Source organism: Macaca nemestrina, chromosome 5 (assembly GCF_043159975.1).
Source record: "Macaca nemestrina isolate mMacNem1 chromosome 5, mMacNem.hap1, whole genome shotgun sequence".
Taxonomy (NCBI): domain Eukaryota; kingdom Metazoa; phylum Chordata; class Mammalia; order Primates; family Cercopithecidae; genus Macaca; species Macaca nemestrina.
This window is the reverse complement of record NC_092129.1, coordinates 102,906,914-102,924,482: the sequence shown is the minus strand read 5'-3', so window position 1 is coordinate 102,924,482 and position 17,569 is coordinate 102,906,914. Positions and strand designations below refer to the sequence as shown.

The following is a 17,569-nucleotide window of genomic DNA, read 5'->3' as shown; positions in this document are numbered from 1 at the left end:
CAGCAGATTCCATCCCCATGGAGTCCAGCAAACTAAGATCCACCGGCTTGAAATTCTTGCTCCAGCACAGTAGTCTGACCTGGGATACTCGAGCTTGGTGCAGGGAGGGATGTCCATCATTACTGAGGCTTGAGTAGGCAGTTTTCCCCTCACAGTGTAAATAAAGCCACTTGGAAGTTTGGACTGGGTGAAGCCCACTGCAGCACCACAAAGCCACTGTAGCCAAACTGCCTCTCTAGATTCCTCCTCTCTGGACAGGGCATCTCTGAAAGAAGGGCAGCAGCCCCAGTCAGGGGCTTATAGATAAAACTCCTATCTCCCTGGGACAGAACACCTGAGGAAAGGGGCAGCTGTGGGCACAGCTTCAGCAGACTTAAACATTCCTGCCTGCTGCCTCTGAAGAGAGCAGCAGATCTCCCAGCACAGCATTCGAGCTCTGCTAAGAAACAGACTGCCTCTTCAAGTGGGTCCCTGACTCTTGTGCCTCCTGACGAAGAGACACCTCTCAGCAGGGGTCAACAGACACCTCATACAGGAGAGCTCTGGCTGGCATCTGGCAGGTGCCCCTCTCAGGGCAAGCTTGCAGAGGAAGGAACAGGCAGCAATCTTTGCTGTTCTGCAGCCTCTGCTGGTGACACCAAGGCAAACAGGGACTGGAGTGGACCTCCAGCAAACTCCAGCAGACCTGTAGAAGAGGGGATTGACTCTTAGAAGGAAAACTAACAAACAGAAGGAAAGAGCATGAACATCAACAAAAAGGATGACCATGCAAAAACTCCACCCGAAGGTCACCAACAGCAAAGACTAAAGGTAGATAAATCCATGAAGATGAGCAAAAAACAGCACAAAAAGGCTGAAAATTCAAAAAACCAGAATATCTCTTCTCCTCCAAAGGATCACAACTCCTCACCAGCAAGGGAACAAAACTGGACGGAGAATGAGTTTGACTAATTGACAAAAGTAGGCTTCAGAAGATGGGTAATAACAAACTCCTCCGAGCTAAAGGAACATGTTCTAACTCAATGCAAGGAAGCTAAGAACCTTGATAAAAGGTCAGAGGAATTGCTAACTAGAATAACCAATTTAGAGAAGAACATAAATGACCTGATGGACCTGAAAAACACAGCATGAGAACTTCATGAAGCATACACAAGTATCAATAGCTGAATCAATCAAGTAGAAGAAAGGATATCAGAGATTGAAGATCAACTTAAGGAAATAAAGTGTGAAGACAAGATTAGAGAAAAAAGAATGAAAAGGAATGAACAAACCCTCCCAGAAATACGGGACTATGTGAAAAGACCAAACCGACATTTGGTTGGTGTACCTGAAAGTGACAGGGAGAATGGAACCAAGTTGGAAAACACACTTCAGGATATTATCCAGGAGAACTTCACCAACCTATCAAGACAGGTCAACGTTCAAATTCAGGAAATACAGAGAACACCACAAAGATACTCCTCGACAAGAGCAACCCCAAGATGCATAATCGTCAGATCCACCATGGTTGAAATGAAGAAAACAATTTAAGGGCAGTGAGAGAGAAAGGTCAGATTATCCACAAAGGGAAGCCCATCAGACTAACAGCGGATCTCTCTGCAGAAATCCTGTAAGCCAGAAGAGAGTGGGGGCCAATATTCAACATTCTTAAAGAAAAGAATTTTCAACCCAGAATTTCATATCGAGCCAAGCTAGGCTTCATAAGTAAAGGATAAATAAAATCTTTACAGACAAGCAAATGCTGAGGGATTTTGTCACCACCAGGCCTGCCTTACAAGAGCTCCTGAAGGAAGCACTGAATATGGAAAGGAAAAACCAGTGCAGGCACTGCAAAAACAAACCAAAATGTAAAGACCATTGACATTATGAGGAAACTGCATCAACTAATGGGCAAAATAACCAGCTAGCATAATAATGACAGGATCAAATTCAAACATAACAATATTAACCTTAAATGTAAATGGGCTAAATGCCCCAATTAAAAGACACAGACTGGTAAACTGGATAGTCAATACCCATCAGTGTGCTGTATTCAGGAGACTTATCTCACATGCAAAGACACACATAGGCTCAAAATAAAGGGACGGAGGAAGATTTACCAAGCAAATGGAAAGCAAAAAAACAAAAACAAAAACAAAACCAGGGATTGCAATCCTGGTCTCCGATAAAACAGACTTTAAACCAACAAAGATCAAAAGAGACAAAGAAGGCCATTACATAATGGTAAAGGGATCAATTCAACAAGAAGAGCTAACTATCCTAAATACATGTGCACCAATACAGGAGCACCCAGATTCATAAAGCAAGTTCATAGAGACCTACAAAGAGACATAGACTCCCATAAAATAATAGTGGGAGACTTTAACACCCACTGTCAATATGAGACAGATCAACAAGACAGAAAATTAACACGGATATTCAGGACTTGAACTCAGCTCTGGACCAAGCAGACCTAATAGATATCTACAGAACTCTCCACCCCAAATCAACAGAATATACATTCTTCTCAGCACGACACGGCACTTATTCTAAAATTGACCCCACAATTAGAGGGAAAACACTCCTCAGCACATGCAAAAGAAAGGAAATCATAATAAACACTCACTCAGACCACAGTGCAATCAAATTACAACTCAGGATTAATAAACTCACTCAAAACCACACAACTACATGGAAACTGAACAACCTGTTCCTGAACGACTACTGGGTAAGTAATGAAATTAAAACAGAAATAAATAAGTTCTTTGAAACCACTGAGAGCAAAGACACAATGTACTAGAATCTCTGGGACACAGCTAAAGCCGTATTTAGAGGGAAAGTTATAGCACTAAATGCCCACAGGAGAAAGAGGGAAAGATCTAAAATTGACACCTTAACATCACAATTAAAAGAACTAGAGAAGCAAGAGCAAACAAACTCAAAAGCTAGCAGAAGATGAGAAATAACTAAGATCAGAGCAGAACTGAAGGAGATAAAGACATGAAAAATCCTTAAAAAATAAATGAATCCAGGAGCTGGTTTTTTGAAAAGATTAACAAAATAGACTGCTAGCCAGACTAATAAAGAAGAAAAGAGAGAAGAATCAAATAGAAACAATAAAAAATGATAAAGGAGAGATCACCATTGATCCCACAGAAATACAAAATAACATCAGAGAATACTGCAAACACCACTACAAATAAACTACCAAATAAACTAGAATATCTAGAAGAAATGGATAAATTCCTGGACACAAACACCCTCCCAAGACTAAAGTAGGAAGAAGTTGAATCCCCGAATAGACCAATAACAGGTTCTGAAATTGAGGTAGTAATTATAGTCTAACAACAACAACAACAACAACAACAACAACTACAACAGCCCAGGGAGACAGATTACAGCCAAATTCTACTAGGAGCTGGTACCACTCCTTCTGAAACTATTCCAAACAATAGAAAAAGAGGGGCTCCTCTCTAACTCATTTTATCAGATCAGCATTGTCCTGATACCAAAACTTGGCAGAGACACAACAAAACAAGAAAATTTCAGGCCAATATCCCTGATGAACATTGATGCAAAAATCCTCAATAAAATACTTGCAAACCGAATACAGCAGCACATCAAAAAGCTTATTCACCATGATCAAGATGGCTTCATCCCTTCATCCCTGGGATGCAAGGCTGGTTCAACATATGCAAATCAATAAATGTAATCCATCACATAAACAGAACCAATAACAAAAACCACATGATTATCTCAATAGATGCAGAAAAGGCCTTCGATAAAATTCAACACCCCTTCATGCTAAAAATGCTCAATAAACTAGATATTGATGAAATATATCTCAAAATAATAAGAGCTATTTATGCCAAACCCGTGGACAATATCATACTGAATGGACAAAAGCTGGACGCATTCCCTTTCAAAACTGGCACAAGACAAGGATGCCCTCTCTTACCACTCCTATTCAACACAGTATTGGAAGGTCTGGCCAGGGCAATCAGGCAAGAGAAAGAAATAAAAGGTATTCAAATAGGAAAAGAGGAAGTCAAATTGTCTCTCTTTGCAGATGACATGATAAAACCCATTGTCTCAGCACAAAAACTCATTAAGTTGATAAGCAACTTCAGCAAAATCTCAGGATACAAAATCAATATGTAAAAATCACAAGCCTTCCTATACACCAATAATAGGCAAATAAAGAGTCAAATCATGAGCAAACTCTCATTCACAATTGCTACCAAGAGAATCAAATACCTAGGAATACAGCTAACAAGGGATGTGAAGGACCTCTTCAAGAACTACAAACCACTGCTTAGGGAAGTAAGAGAGAACACAAACAAATGGAAGAACATTCCATGCCCATGGATAGGAAGAATCAATATTGTGAAAATCACCATAGTGCCCAAAGTAATTTACAGATTCAATGTCATTCCCATCAAACTACCATTGACCTCCTTCATCGAATTAGAAAAAAAATACTTTAAATTTCATATGGAACCAAAAAAGAGCCCATATAGCCCAGACAATCCTAAGCAAAACAAAACAAAATAAAACAAAAAGCTGGAGGCATCAAGCTACCTGACTTCAAATTATACTACAAGGCTTCAGTAACCAAAACAGCATGGTATTGGTACCAAAACAGATATATAGACCAATCGAATAGAACGGAGGCCTCAGAAATAACACAACACATCTACAGCTATATGACAAATCTGACAAAAACAAGCAATGGGGAAAGGATTCCCTATTTAATAAATGGTGTTGGGAAAACTGGCTAGCCATATGCAGAAAACTGAAACTGGACCCTTTTCCTTACAACTTATACAAAAATTAACTCAATATGGATTAAAGATTTAAACATAAGACCTAAAACCATAAAAGCCCTAGAAAAAAACCTTGGGAATACCATTTAGGCCATAGGCATGGGCAAATATTTCATGACTAAAACACCAAAAGCAATGGTAACAAAAGCAAAATTGACAAGTGGGATCTAATTAAACTAAAGAGCTTCTGCACAGCAAAAGAAACTAGCATCTGAGTGAACAGGCAACCTACAGAATGGGAGAAATTTTTGCAATCTGTCCATCTGGCAAAGGGATCATATCCAGAATCTACAAGGAACTTAAATTTACAAGAAAAAAAAAAAACCAAAACACTCCATCAGAAAGTTGGCAAAGGATATGAACAGACATTTTCAAAAGAAGGCACGTATGTGGCCAAAAAACATTAAAAAAAGCTCATCATAACTGTTCATTAGAGAAATGCCAATCAAAACCACAATGAGATATCATCTCATGCCAGTAAGAATGGCAATTGTTAAAAAGTCAGGAAACAACAGATGCTGGAGAGGACATGGAGAAATAGAAATGTTTTTACACTGTTGGTGGGAGTGTAAATTAGTTCAACCACTGTGGAAGACAGTGTGGTGACTCCTCAAGGATCTAGAAACAGAAAAATCATTTGACCCAGCAATCCCATTACTGGGTATATACCCAAAGGATTATAAATCATTCTACGATAAAGACACATGCACACATATGTTTATTACAGCACTGTTCACAATAGCAAAGACTTGGAACCAATCCAAATGCCCATCAATGTTAGACTGGATAAAGAAAATGTGGCGCATATACACCATGGAGTACTATGTAGCCATAAAAAATAATGAGTTCACGTCCTTTGCAGGGACTTGGATGAAGCTGGAAACCATCATTCTCAGCAAACTAACACAGGAACAGAAAACCAAACACCGCATGTTCTCACTCGTAAGTGGGAGTTGAACAATGAGAACACATGGACACAGGGAGGGGAACATCACACAGCGGGGCCTGTCAGGGGGTGGAAGGCAAGGGGAGGGATAGCATTAGGAAATACCTAACGTGGATGACAGGTTGATGGGTATAACAAACCACCATGGCACGTGTATACCTATGTAACAAACCTGCATGTTCTGCACATGTATCCCAGAACTCGAAGTATAAAAAAAAATTCTTCCAATCATAATAACATCCCTGTCAAAAATTAAGTTTTTTTAATTTCATAATTTTAATTAAGATAATTAAGGCTTGAATAATGAGTGCATTCTCAAAGATTTGACTGACAAAAAAATTAGTATCTACAAAAAGCAATTTAACAACATTATTCCATTTTGATAATGGTTCCACAGACAAAGTAGACTGGTACAGAAGTGATATTAATTTACTGGATTAAAAACTTCTTATTGTCAGGAGTGAACACTCAATAGATCACTGTTAGAGAATAAACACTTGGTATTAAGCAAGCACTTAAAAAAGGGTGGAACTTCTTTAGCACGAGGTGTTAAATTAAATGCATGTGGTGCCACTGAAGACTTATGAAAATTTACAAGCCTGAGAAAAGGAAAAGGATTGGGGAAAAAGTAAGGAACAAGACATATGGAAATATAAGAGAGTTCAAAAAAGGAGATAAGGAGGGTATATGTTGGTAATTATACTAATTATCTTACTGTCAACATTATCTCAATTCTGGACCCTTCAGAGTTTATAACTGAAGCATCCATTTATTTGAAGTTAATAGTAATCACTATCAAATCCTGGGCCCAAGTGATTCTCCCACCTCAGCCTCCTAAAGTGTTGGGATTACAAGTGTGAGTCACTGAGCCTAGTCTCCTCCCAAAGTGTTGGGATTACAGATGTGAGTCACTGAGCCTAGTCTAATATTCTCTTACCGACCTGAAAGTATTCTTTAAATATTAAGAACATTATACACCTTTATCTTCTATACGAATGTAACTATTCCTCATTTTAGCATTTATTTTTAAACTTTATTTATAATCTACAGAAAATTATTTTCTTTGTTACCATTTCTCCTCTTTTGTTACGGATTCTATAAAGATATATAAGTTTTGCTATTTTGTTGGCTCGTGTTATCAACAAGAATAAGCAAAGTAACCATCACATTCAGGTGAGTCTAAAACCAGTACCACTAAAATGTCAGCATGCATATTAGCTGGCATGATTGTTAAAAAGTGCTAGAAATAAAAATGATTAAAATTTAGTTGTGATTCAGTATGTCTGGAGTGTGGTGCAAAATTCTGCATTCTTAACACATGCCCCTGACAATTCTGAAGTGGTGAGGAACTGGTATTGTTAAGTTATTTCGAACTTGTATTACTAAGTTAAAATAAAACCATTTTACTTCCTACTAGGTTTCTGTCTCATTCAAATAAATTTTCTGTTTTGTTCTATACAATCAGTATTTCTAAAATTTACCTCAAAATTTCAAGGAGTTCCTGCTAGTTATAGTGTGTATAAAATCAAACTACAGAAAGACTCCATTCTCTTTCCCAAGGCACTAGTGTAGTGTCTCAGGAAATAGATAAATAAATTCTTGATAAAACCTATTATGATCTTCTAATTTAGAGAGGATGGGGCAAAATGAGACCACAAAGAGCAAGCAAATGAAACTCCAAACCAAAATTCTGGGAGTTGAGAATTTTATTCTCTCCCCTGGCTTTACTAACGATGGTAATGAACTGGTATTCATTCCAATACAGGACCACTTGTCCGAAGTGGCAAGCAATATAAAAGGATAAAGGGTAGAAGTGAAGGCAGGCTGAAGGACAGATGATGATACTATAGTTGGTACCACGTGATAAGCAAAATAATGACTCCCCTCCCTACCCCAAAAATGCCCATGCTCTAATCCCTGAGAACTGTGAATATGTTATCTTATGTGCTAAAAGAGACTTTACAGATGTGACTAAGGGTGAGTCCTTAAAAGTGAAAACTTTTCCTGGCTGAAGTCAGAGAAAGAGATGTAAGATGGAAGCAGGCCAGAGAAATGCTGCTATATTGCTGGCTTTGAAAATGAATAAAGGGGGCCATGAACCAAGGAATGCAGGCAATCTAGAAGCCAGAAATGGCCAAGAAATGGAATATGGCCATACTGACACCTTTTGTAACTTTAACCTTTTGAGACTGTGTTGGCCTTGTGACCTACACATCTATAGGGAAAATGCATTTATGTTGTTTTAAGTCACTAAGTTTGTAACAATTTGTTACAGCTGCAATAGAAAACAAACACAGGCCACACTTTAGTGTCAACATCAGATTCTGTAGACAGGCTGGAAGATACACAAAGTCTATAAGGGTTTTCCTTCATTCAGTTTCTTTCCAACATAGCAGGTTCATGCCAAAGATGAAGACTACTTTCTGGAACACGCAGGGGAACTGTCTAAATGGGAAAGATCTCTCTTCAACTTTGCCAGTTCAAGCTCCAATAAGGATTCTATATTAGGGTACACTGTACACATCAATCAGAGGCCAGACTAACCATAAAACTAGACACAGAAAAGCTGAGACCTGGAGCAATGGTTTAATAAGGAAAGAATAACTATGCAGAAATGACATTCTCCTACTCGTTCTGCCCATGACCTCTTGAGGACTGACCATGTGCTATGGGTTGAATAGTGTTGCCCCCAAATTCATATGTTGAATCCCTAACCCCAGTACCTCAGAATGTGATGTATTTGGAGACAGAGTATTTAAAGAGGTAATTAAGTTAAATGAGGTCATTAGAGTGGGTCCTAATCCAATATGACTGGTCCTTTTAAGAAGAGAAAATTGGCCAGGTGCGGAGGCTCACGTCTGTAATCCCAGCACAGCACTTTGCGAGGTCGAGGCAGGTGGATCATGAGGTTCGGAGTTTAAGACCAGCCTGGCCAAGATGGTGAAACCCCATCTCTACTAAAAATACAAAAATTAGTCGGGCGTGGTGGCGGGTGCCTGTAATCCCAGCTACTTGGGAGGCTGAGGCAGAGAATTACTTGAACCTGGGAGGCGGAGATTGCAGTGAGCCAAGATCATGCCACTGCACTCCAGCCTGGGCAACAGATGAGACTGCATCTCAAAAAAAAAAAAAAAAAAAAAAACCAGAGAAAATTAGGATACAGACATACACGGAAGAAAAACTATATTAAGACACCAGAGGAAGATGGACATCTGTAAGTCAAGGACACAAACCACAGAAGAAACCAATCCTACGAACACCTTGATCTTGGACTTCCAGCCCCCAGAACTGTGAGAAAATAAATTTCTGTCAGTTAAGCCACCTAGTCTATGGCACTATGTTACAATAACCCTAAAAAACGAATATACCATATAACACATGAAAAGGTTCTTTAAGACACAATAATGTCCAAAGAAGCATGAAGGGAACACAAGGAACATCTACTCAAATTATTTTTAGTCAAATAGCAAGCCTCAATATTAGTCATATACAAGAAAAAATAGACATATAATCAACATAATTTCTATGGAAATATTTGGCAACAGCAAAAAAAAAAAAAAAAAAAAAAAAGAGAAGGAATCAAACATGATATGCTCTAAAGAAAATTTACCTCAGGTAACAAGTAAATTTTATATAGTAACTGCTTCACAATTAAAGAAAATGTGGACTGTGAAATAAATAGATGAAAGATGAGATGAAAATATAAACACAAACACCCTACCTAATTTAATACTTAGTATTATTAACTTAAAGAATAAGAGTATTTTCGACCTTAACAAAATCAAAATGGCCATTATTTTAAAGTCAAAAAAACAATAGATGTTGGCACCACGTGGTGAAAAGGGAAAACTTATACATTGTTATTGGGAATGTAAATTAGAACATCGTCTATGGAAAACAATATGGATATTTCTCAAAGAACAAAAAGTAGATCTATTATTCAATCCAGCAATTCCACTACCAGGTATCTACCCAAAGGAAAAGAAGCCATTATATCAAAAAGACACCTGCACACGTGTGTTTATCACAGCACAATCTACAATTGTGAAGATATGAAATCAACCTCAAGTGCCCATCAACCAATGAGTGGATAAAGAAAGTTTTCACATATATATCATAGTATACCACTCAGCTGTAAGAAAGGATAAAACAATGTCCTTTGCAGCAACTTGGATGAAACTGGAGGCTATTAACCTAAATGAAATAACTCAGCAATGGAAAAGCAAATACCGCATATTCTCACTTATAAATGGAAGCTTAGCTATGGGTACATAGGAGCATACAAAGCAGTATAATGGACACTGGAGACTCAGATGGGAGGAGGGTAGGAGGTGGGTAAAGAATAAAAAATTATCTATTGGGTACAATGGTTTTCAGGTGACGGGTACACTAAAAGCTCAGAGTTCACCACTATATAATTCATCCGTGTAACCAAAAACCACTTGTACCCTTAAAGCTATTAAAATAAAAAATAAAAATAAAAGAATAACAATATTTTTAAGCCAAGTACTTCTGTGTACTTCTGTTTTGGTGTCTTAGTTCCTCAAATTTCCTTTAGTTGAAAGCTGCAGAAGCTTAAAAGCAGTCAGGCAAGTGTATCTTTATGGCAAGTGAAGAGTGTCTTATTAACTGGCAGCTAATTCCGTTTCTATTTTCATTACTATCCAGTACACGTAGGTATAATAAAAGAGGAAAACAGTTATAATTTGTATTAAAAGGGGATTTACTGTTATTAAAATTTGCTGGGTTATTCTGGATAAGAAACTAAGTGCTATTATCAAGTAGTTTCTATATTTTTATTATGAAGTGTAAAACTATGCAGAGATTCAAAAAAGCAATTAAGATTAAAAAGTATTACTACAGGAACATTTTGACTAAAATCAGTTTTCCACATGTAAAACTGTCACTACATAAAAACACCATTACATTTTAAACGAACTCATATCCTCAGTCATAATTAAGTTTTCCTTCTGTCTTCTCAGTAAAGCAGCAGTGAAAGAATAAATACAAAAAACAAAATGTCAGAATGAATAAAATGAGAACATTATGAGTGGCAACTCAGTTGATTCCAAATATTTTTCTATTCTTCACCACACATTATGAGTTAAAGACAATAAAAATTTAGATTAGGATGTTTTACAGGCTACAATATTTCTAACATATCTTCACTCCAAGAGCTCAAACAGAAAGTTATGTGTTGGAGTATTTCTATCTATTTTAAGCAACAGAAAAGTTAATCCAGAATCTTACACAGCTTCTATTTTTACCCTGAAAAGTACTGTATTGCTAATGGAATACAGTTGATATGTATAGCTCAAAAGTCAATAAAATTAAGGGCAAATTGAGTCAAAGATGAAAACATATTTTGCTTAATAAATGCAGCATACCTTGATCAGTTTTTGGAAAAAAAAATACTTGCCCCAAAATTAATTCTTCTGATTAACCAAATAATATGTAACTATTTCTTTGCTTAAAAATGTCAAATACTATATAACATTAGCAGAATAGCAGAATAGAATATTGTTGCTATTGTGAATCAGTTAATTTTTAACTGGTTATTACAAGTACATAGAAAAGCTATTAAGTTTTCAATATTTGTTTTAAAGCAGCCACTTTACTGAGTGCTATAATTTGACCACAATATTTTTTAGTTGGTTTTCTTGGGTTTCAGTAATAAACATATTCCCTATAAATAATGATAATTTTGTCTTTTCCTGTCAGTTATATCCCCTTTGTTTTACTGTCTTATTACACAGGCTAGAATTTTCTGAATGATAAAAAAGAGAACAGCCGTGATAACAGGTGTCCTGTCTTTTAAAATAATGCCTCTAATATATCACCATTAATTATGATGTAGCTAATGGTTTGAATAGATTTCAAACATTATTTCAACATTAAAATATTCTGCAAGATCTTACTTGCCAATATTTTATAAAGAACTTTTGCTTCTACATCTATATTAATGTGAGGTAACATTTACTAAGTGCTCACAAAATGCCAGTCACAATTTTAAGCATTCTAAATATATTAAACCATGACAGCTCTATGAGGTAATTACTCATTTTACATGAGCCAAACACAGAAACACCACTAGTAAGTGGTGAAACTGGGAGCAGGGGTAAATATGAGACTGCTTAGCAATTTCTTATTATGTGCTAATTTTTTTTACCAGGTTTGGATATCAAGGTTATGCTCTTTTTAAAAACTGAAATGTTAAGCTGTCAATTGTAATACGCTCTGGGACAGTTTATATAGCATAGGAACTATATTTCCTTAAAAGCTTGATGATCAAATCCTTAATCTTATCTGAGCTTAAAACTTAATTCTGCTTAACAATAAAATTTACATCTGTTTTCCTTTTTGTCTGTTTGTCTCTTATACTTTTATTTATTCTGTGGATGGACTCTGGTGACAGTTTACAAGCATTCAACCAGTTTAAATAGGGCCTAATCCTTTTATCTAGTATCTTAGCGACCATAACTGAGAGTCACCGGGTGAAGACTGGCCATTGCAGAAAGACTAACCATGTGATCTGGGGTAGGGCCTTTGCGTCATATAGTATAGGCCAACCTGGAGGCTGAGTTCAACCACCTGGACAATCAATCAATCAATCATGACTAGGTAATGGAGCCCCAATAAAACTCTGAACAGTGGGACACATGTTGATATTTCATATCTGTACTGGGAGGGTAACATGTCCTGATTTTACAGGAAAGTGGACGCTTCCCATTTGGGACTCTTCTAGACTCTTCCCTATACATCTCTTCTTTTGTGTGATTTTAATGTGTTATCTTTCACCCATAATACACTGTAACTGTGAGTACAATAGCTTTCAGTGAGTTTTTTGAGTCTTAGCAAATTATCAAGCCTGAAGTTGGTTTTGGGAAGCTCTTGAACTTGCAGTTGATGGCAGAAATGAGGGCAGTCTTGAAGAATATGTATACCTGTAAATTTTGTAGTTTAACTAACTCTGGGTAGAGCTAAACTATCTTTTATAAAGGGAACAAATAATTTACTCTCCTTTTAGAATAAGAACTCTAGTTGATCATTTGCTAGTATACATTTTTACAATTAGATTCCCAAAATATGATTTATTTAAAAGGACAAGATGCAAGAAAATAACAGTAATACAGAGTTTAAGAATAAGAATGAGGCTGGAGATCCTGGCTAACACGGTGAAACCCCGTCTCTACTAAAAAAAATACAAAAAAACTAGCCGGGCGAGGTGGCGGGCGCCTGTAGTCCCAGCTACTCAGGAGGCTGAGGCAGGAGAATGGCGCAAACCCGGGAGGCGGAGCTTGCAGTGAGCTGAGATCCGGCCGCTGCACTCCAGCCCGGGCTACAGAGCGAGACTCCGTCTCAAAAAAAAAAAAAAAAAAAAAAAAAAAAGAATGAGGCTGGAGAATAGGGTCTGGAGGCAGGGAACCTAAGGCCGTTTTGCACTGACTTCCTAGAACTAAATTGAAAGGAAAACCCTAACTTTCTATGCCTAAGTAACAAAATGACCAGCGGCTACTCCCTTTGCAAACCCCTACCTTTTCTGCTGGCAGATGAGAAATTCAAAGTACCTCTGATTGGTTGGTTTTTGCAACTAATCAGACATTTGCACAGGAGCGTAACTTTGTAACTTCACTTCAGCCTCTGATCGGTTGCTGTCCACAACCAATCAGACTGACTGTGAGCCAAGCCTTCATTTGCATAGAAACACAGTTTTGTAACTTTACTTTATCCTCCCATTGGTTGCTTTCCACAACCAATCAGATGTTTGCTAGGAATGTGACCTTTGTAACTTCACTTCAGTCCACCACTGAAGTGATTGCAGGCCACCACTTCATTTAAATGGGGTGAACACCAATTGGCCAATGGGAAACCTCTAGGGGGTATTCAGACCTGACAAGATTCTGTATCTAGGTCCTTGAGCGGCTGCTCAGGCCCATTCCCACTCTGTGGAGTATGCTTTCATTTTCAATAAATCTCTGCTTTTCTTGCTTCATTCTTTCCTTGCTTTGTATGTTTTGTATGTTTTGTCCAATTCTTTGTTCACCGATAACAAGAGTATATAATAATTGTCAGAGAATTGGTTTGCTAAACGCCTTCAAATGCCTTTACCAAAGAAAGCAATTAATACATACTGAAACTAGTTACATGTGTATCTCCTCTTCTAGATTCAGAGCATCCTGCTGGCAAAATCTTACATTTATTACGCCAATATTATCTAGGTTTTGCTTAGGCTTTGATGGATAGCAGATATTCAATACTTTTTAAAAATTTGTTTATTGATACATAAATTTGTATATTTTTATGGAGTACATGTGATACTTTGTTACATGCATGGAATGTGTAATGATCAAGTCAGGGTATTCAGGGAGTCCATCATCTTGAGTATTATTTCTTTTCTTTTCTTTTCTTTTTTTGAGACAGAGTTTTGCTCTTGTTGCCCAGGCTGGAGTGCAATGGCATGATCTCAGCTCACTGCAACCTCTGCCACCGGGTTCAAGCAGTTCTACTGCCTCAGCCTCCCAAGTTGGTGGGATTACAGGCATGTACCACCATGCCCAGCTAATTTTGTATTTTCAGTAGAGACAGGTTTTCTCTATATTGCTCAGGCTGGTCTCAAACTCCCAACCTCAGGTGATCCACCCGCCTCGGCCTGCCAAAGTTCTGGGATTACAGGTATGAGCCACCGCGCCCAGCCACCTTGAGTATCATTTCAATGTGTTGATAGCATTTCAAGTCCTCTCTTCTAGCTATTTTGAAATATACAATACAGTGTTGGTAAATGTAGTCACCCTACTCTACTATCAAACATTAGAACTTACTTCTTCAATTGACATATTTGTACCCATTAACCAACCTCTCTTCATCCTCCCACTCCCTACCCTGACATACACACACCCTTCCCAGTCTTTGGCAACTATTGTTCTTCTCTTTACCTCCATGAGATCAACTTTTTTAGCTCGGGTGTGAGAACATGGGATATTTGTCTTTCTGTGCCTGGTTTATTTCACTTAACATAATGAGTAGGTACTCAATATTGGTATAATACCAAATGCAATTTGAGGAGTTTCAGAAAGGTCTCTCAAAGACCTCTGTCACTCTCAAAGTGACAAAGGTATTCTCCGGTGACCTGTCAAAGAGTTAAAGGTTCACCATTCACTTAATTTTCTTCCCTCAATATTCCTGAAAGTCCAATGGCAGTAAGCAAAATCTCTAGAAATAATACACAGCATTTTAACAGTAGATTCATTTAGATAATCAGATTATTTTCTAATTATCAGCTTAAAAATTCTGAAATGTAGTATGAACCAGACATGTCTTAATTAAAAAAAAAAAAAAGAGAGAGAAAGCTAGATCTACAGTTGGGTAAACTAAGAAATTTCGTGAAGGATAGGTGGATGGGTTCTTCAGGCTGAGGAAGTAAGATACTGGATAGAAATGTAATAACATAAAAGCAATGAATACCAAAAGAGGAAATAAACATACACTAAACAGAGATAATGTGGAAAATTGAAGACAACCATCAATTTGGCAATTTTAAGACCTACTTTCATGAAATCAATTCTTTAATATAAAACAATCTCGCTCATGAAATTAATTCTTTCATATAATACAATCAATGCAAGAGTCCTAGTGTTACAGTTTCACTAGTGCACAGCCTTTTATAATGTCCACATTATACAAACACACTCAATAAATGGCACAGGGTTAAAACTGTTTAAAACTTCACTGTTATCCCAGTGAAGTAGGAGGATTATTTGAGACCAGGAGTTCAAAACCAGTCTGGGCAACTTACATAGCAAGAACCCGTCTTAAAAAACAAAACAAAAAACAAAACAAAACAAAAAAACAGTTAAATAAATTAGCTGGGTGTGGTGGTGCACACCTGAAATCTAAGCTACTTGAAAGGCTGAGGCAGGAGGACCACTTGGGCTCAGGAGTTTAAGGCTGCAATGAGCTATGATATTGCCACTGCATTACAGCCTGGGTGGCAGTGCAACATCCTATCTCTTACAAAAAAAAAAGAAAGCCAAATTCTAACATTTTTGCACGTCTGTTTTGTCATTATATATTCCTCCTCATTTCTCCACAGAATTTTTAAGATGTATTACCTATTTTTGTGATTTTTAAAATTTGATTTCAATGTAAACAAAAAATTACCCAGTTGTGGTGGCATGTACCTGTAGTCCTAGCTACTTGGGAAGCTGAGGTGGCAGAATCACCTGAGCATGGGAGATTGATGCTGCAGTGAACCATGATCATGATAGTGCACTCTAGCCTAGGCAACGGCAGTGAGATCCTGTCTTAAAGAAAATAAAAACAAATAGGTTGGGTGCAGTGGCTCACGCCTGTAATCCCAGCACTTTGGGAGGGTGAGGTGGATGGATCAGGAGGTCAGGATATCGAGACCATCCTGGCTAACACGGTGAAACCCCCTCTCTACTAAAAATAGAAAAAATTAGCCAAGAATGGTGGCACGTGCATGTAGTCCCAGCTACTTGGGAGGCTGAGGCAGGAGAATCGCTTGAACCTGGGAGGCGGAGGTTGCAGTAAGTGGAGATCACGCCACTGCACTCCAGCCTGGGTGACAGAGTGAGACTCCTTCTTAAAAAACAAAAAACAAACAAACAAAAAATCAAAAATAAGAAATTAACTATTTTATGTCAATGCAACTTATCACAGAACAATTTTTAAAATATATTTTTAAAATAAAGTAGAAATATATTTATTTTACTTTAATTTAAATTTTTTAGAGCAGGCTCTCACTCTGTAGCCCAGGCTGTAGTCCAATTGCATGATCATGGCTCACTGCATCCTGAACCTCCTGAGTTCAAGCAATCCTCCTACCTTCCAGCCTCCTGAGTAGCTAGGACTGTAGGTACACACCACCTCTCCTGGCTTAAAGACGAAATGTTAATGTTCAGTGTATACACACAATTTTAGGACAATTGTTTAAAGAGGTCGAGAAGCCAGCTTTGATAATTTCTAAGCCATTTCTATTGGTATCAGAAAAGAAAATGCCAGATAAGCAATGTATTTTTATCAAAATGTATCCTTTGATAAAGGTTAAGTGAGCATTCATGCACAGATCAAGTTAAATATTATAACTTTTTATGTGTATGTTAAAAAACATAACTGTTTGAGTCACTATTGTAAATATATTTTTGTTCATGCAAAAATATATTTCACATTACTTACAGATCAAAAGTTTTAACTTCAATTGTTTTAGAAGAAGACAAAGAAAATAAACATAATGCATGTACGTATTTGTGTTATGGTCTTATTTGATGATATATCTGCTTGGGACCTAGGTCTGAAATTTGTAAATAACTTTTTAAATGTTCATCCTTAACTGACTATTATCTTTCATTTCTATTTCAGAGAATTCTACATTTAACTTCTAGTATCTAGTTAGCTAACTAATCCTAAATATTAGCAGTAAAGGATGAGCAAAAAAGTAGTACTTAACATATGACTTTAAGATTCTAAAATATAAAGTCATGAATGAGAAAAGTTAAACTCCAAATGATCTACTTTAGGTTCAATATAGTTTTTAAAACAAGAATATTTGAGACTGATTAATTTAATAAATCCCATAGGATTAGTTCCTATATAATAAAAAAATAATAATTTTTAAAACTACTGTCTTAAAGTAAAACATATACTCTATAGAATAACGGTGAACATACATATCAAAGCAACATAAGGCACTAGGGAAGCAGATAAAAGATTAATCACGTTATAAAGATGGGAAAAGGAGAACAGGAGAAGTAATTTTTTTAATAATACTAAAGGGAGATTTGGAGAGAGAGAGAGAGAA

At 37.1% G+C, this 17,569-nt stretch overlaps 1 protein-coding gene across 1 annotated transcript in view; it reads right to left on the bottom strand.

The window, feature by feature from the left end:
• The window catches only part of LOC105495831 (malic enzyme 1), a 229,187-nt gene that overhangs the window by 108,683 nt on the left and 102,935 nt on the right, over positions 1-17,569 (bottom strand). The gene's annotated exons all lie outside the window — the stretch shown is intronic.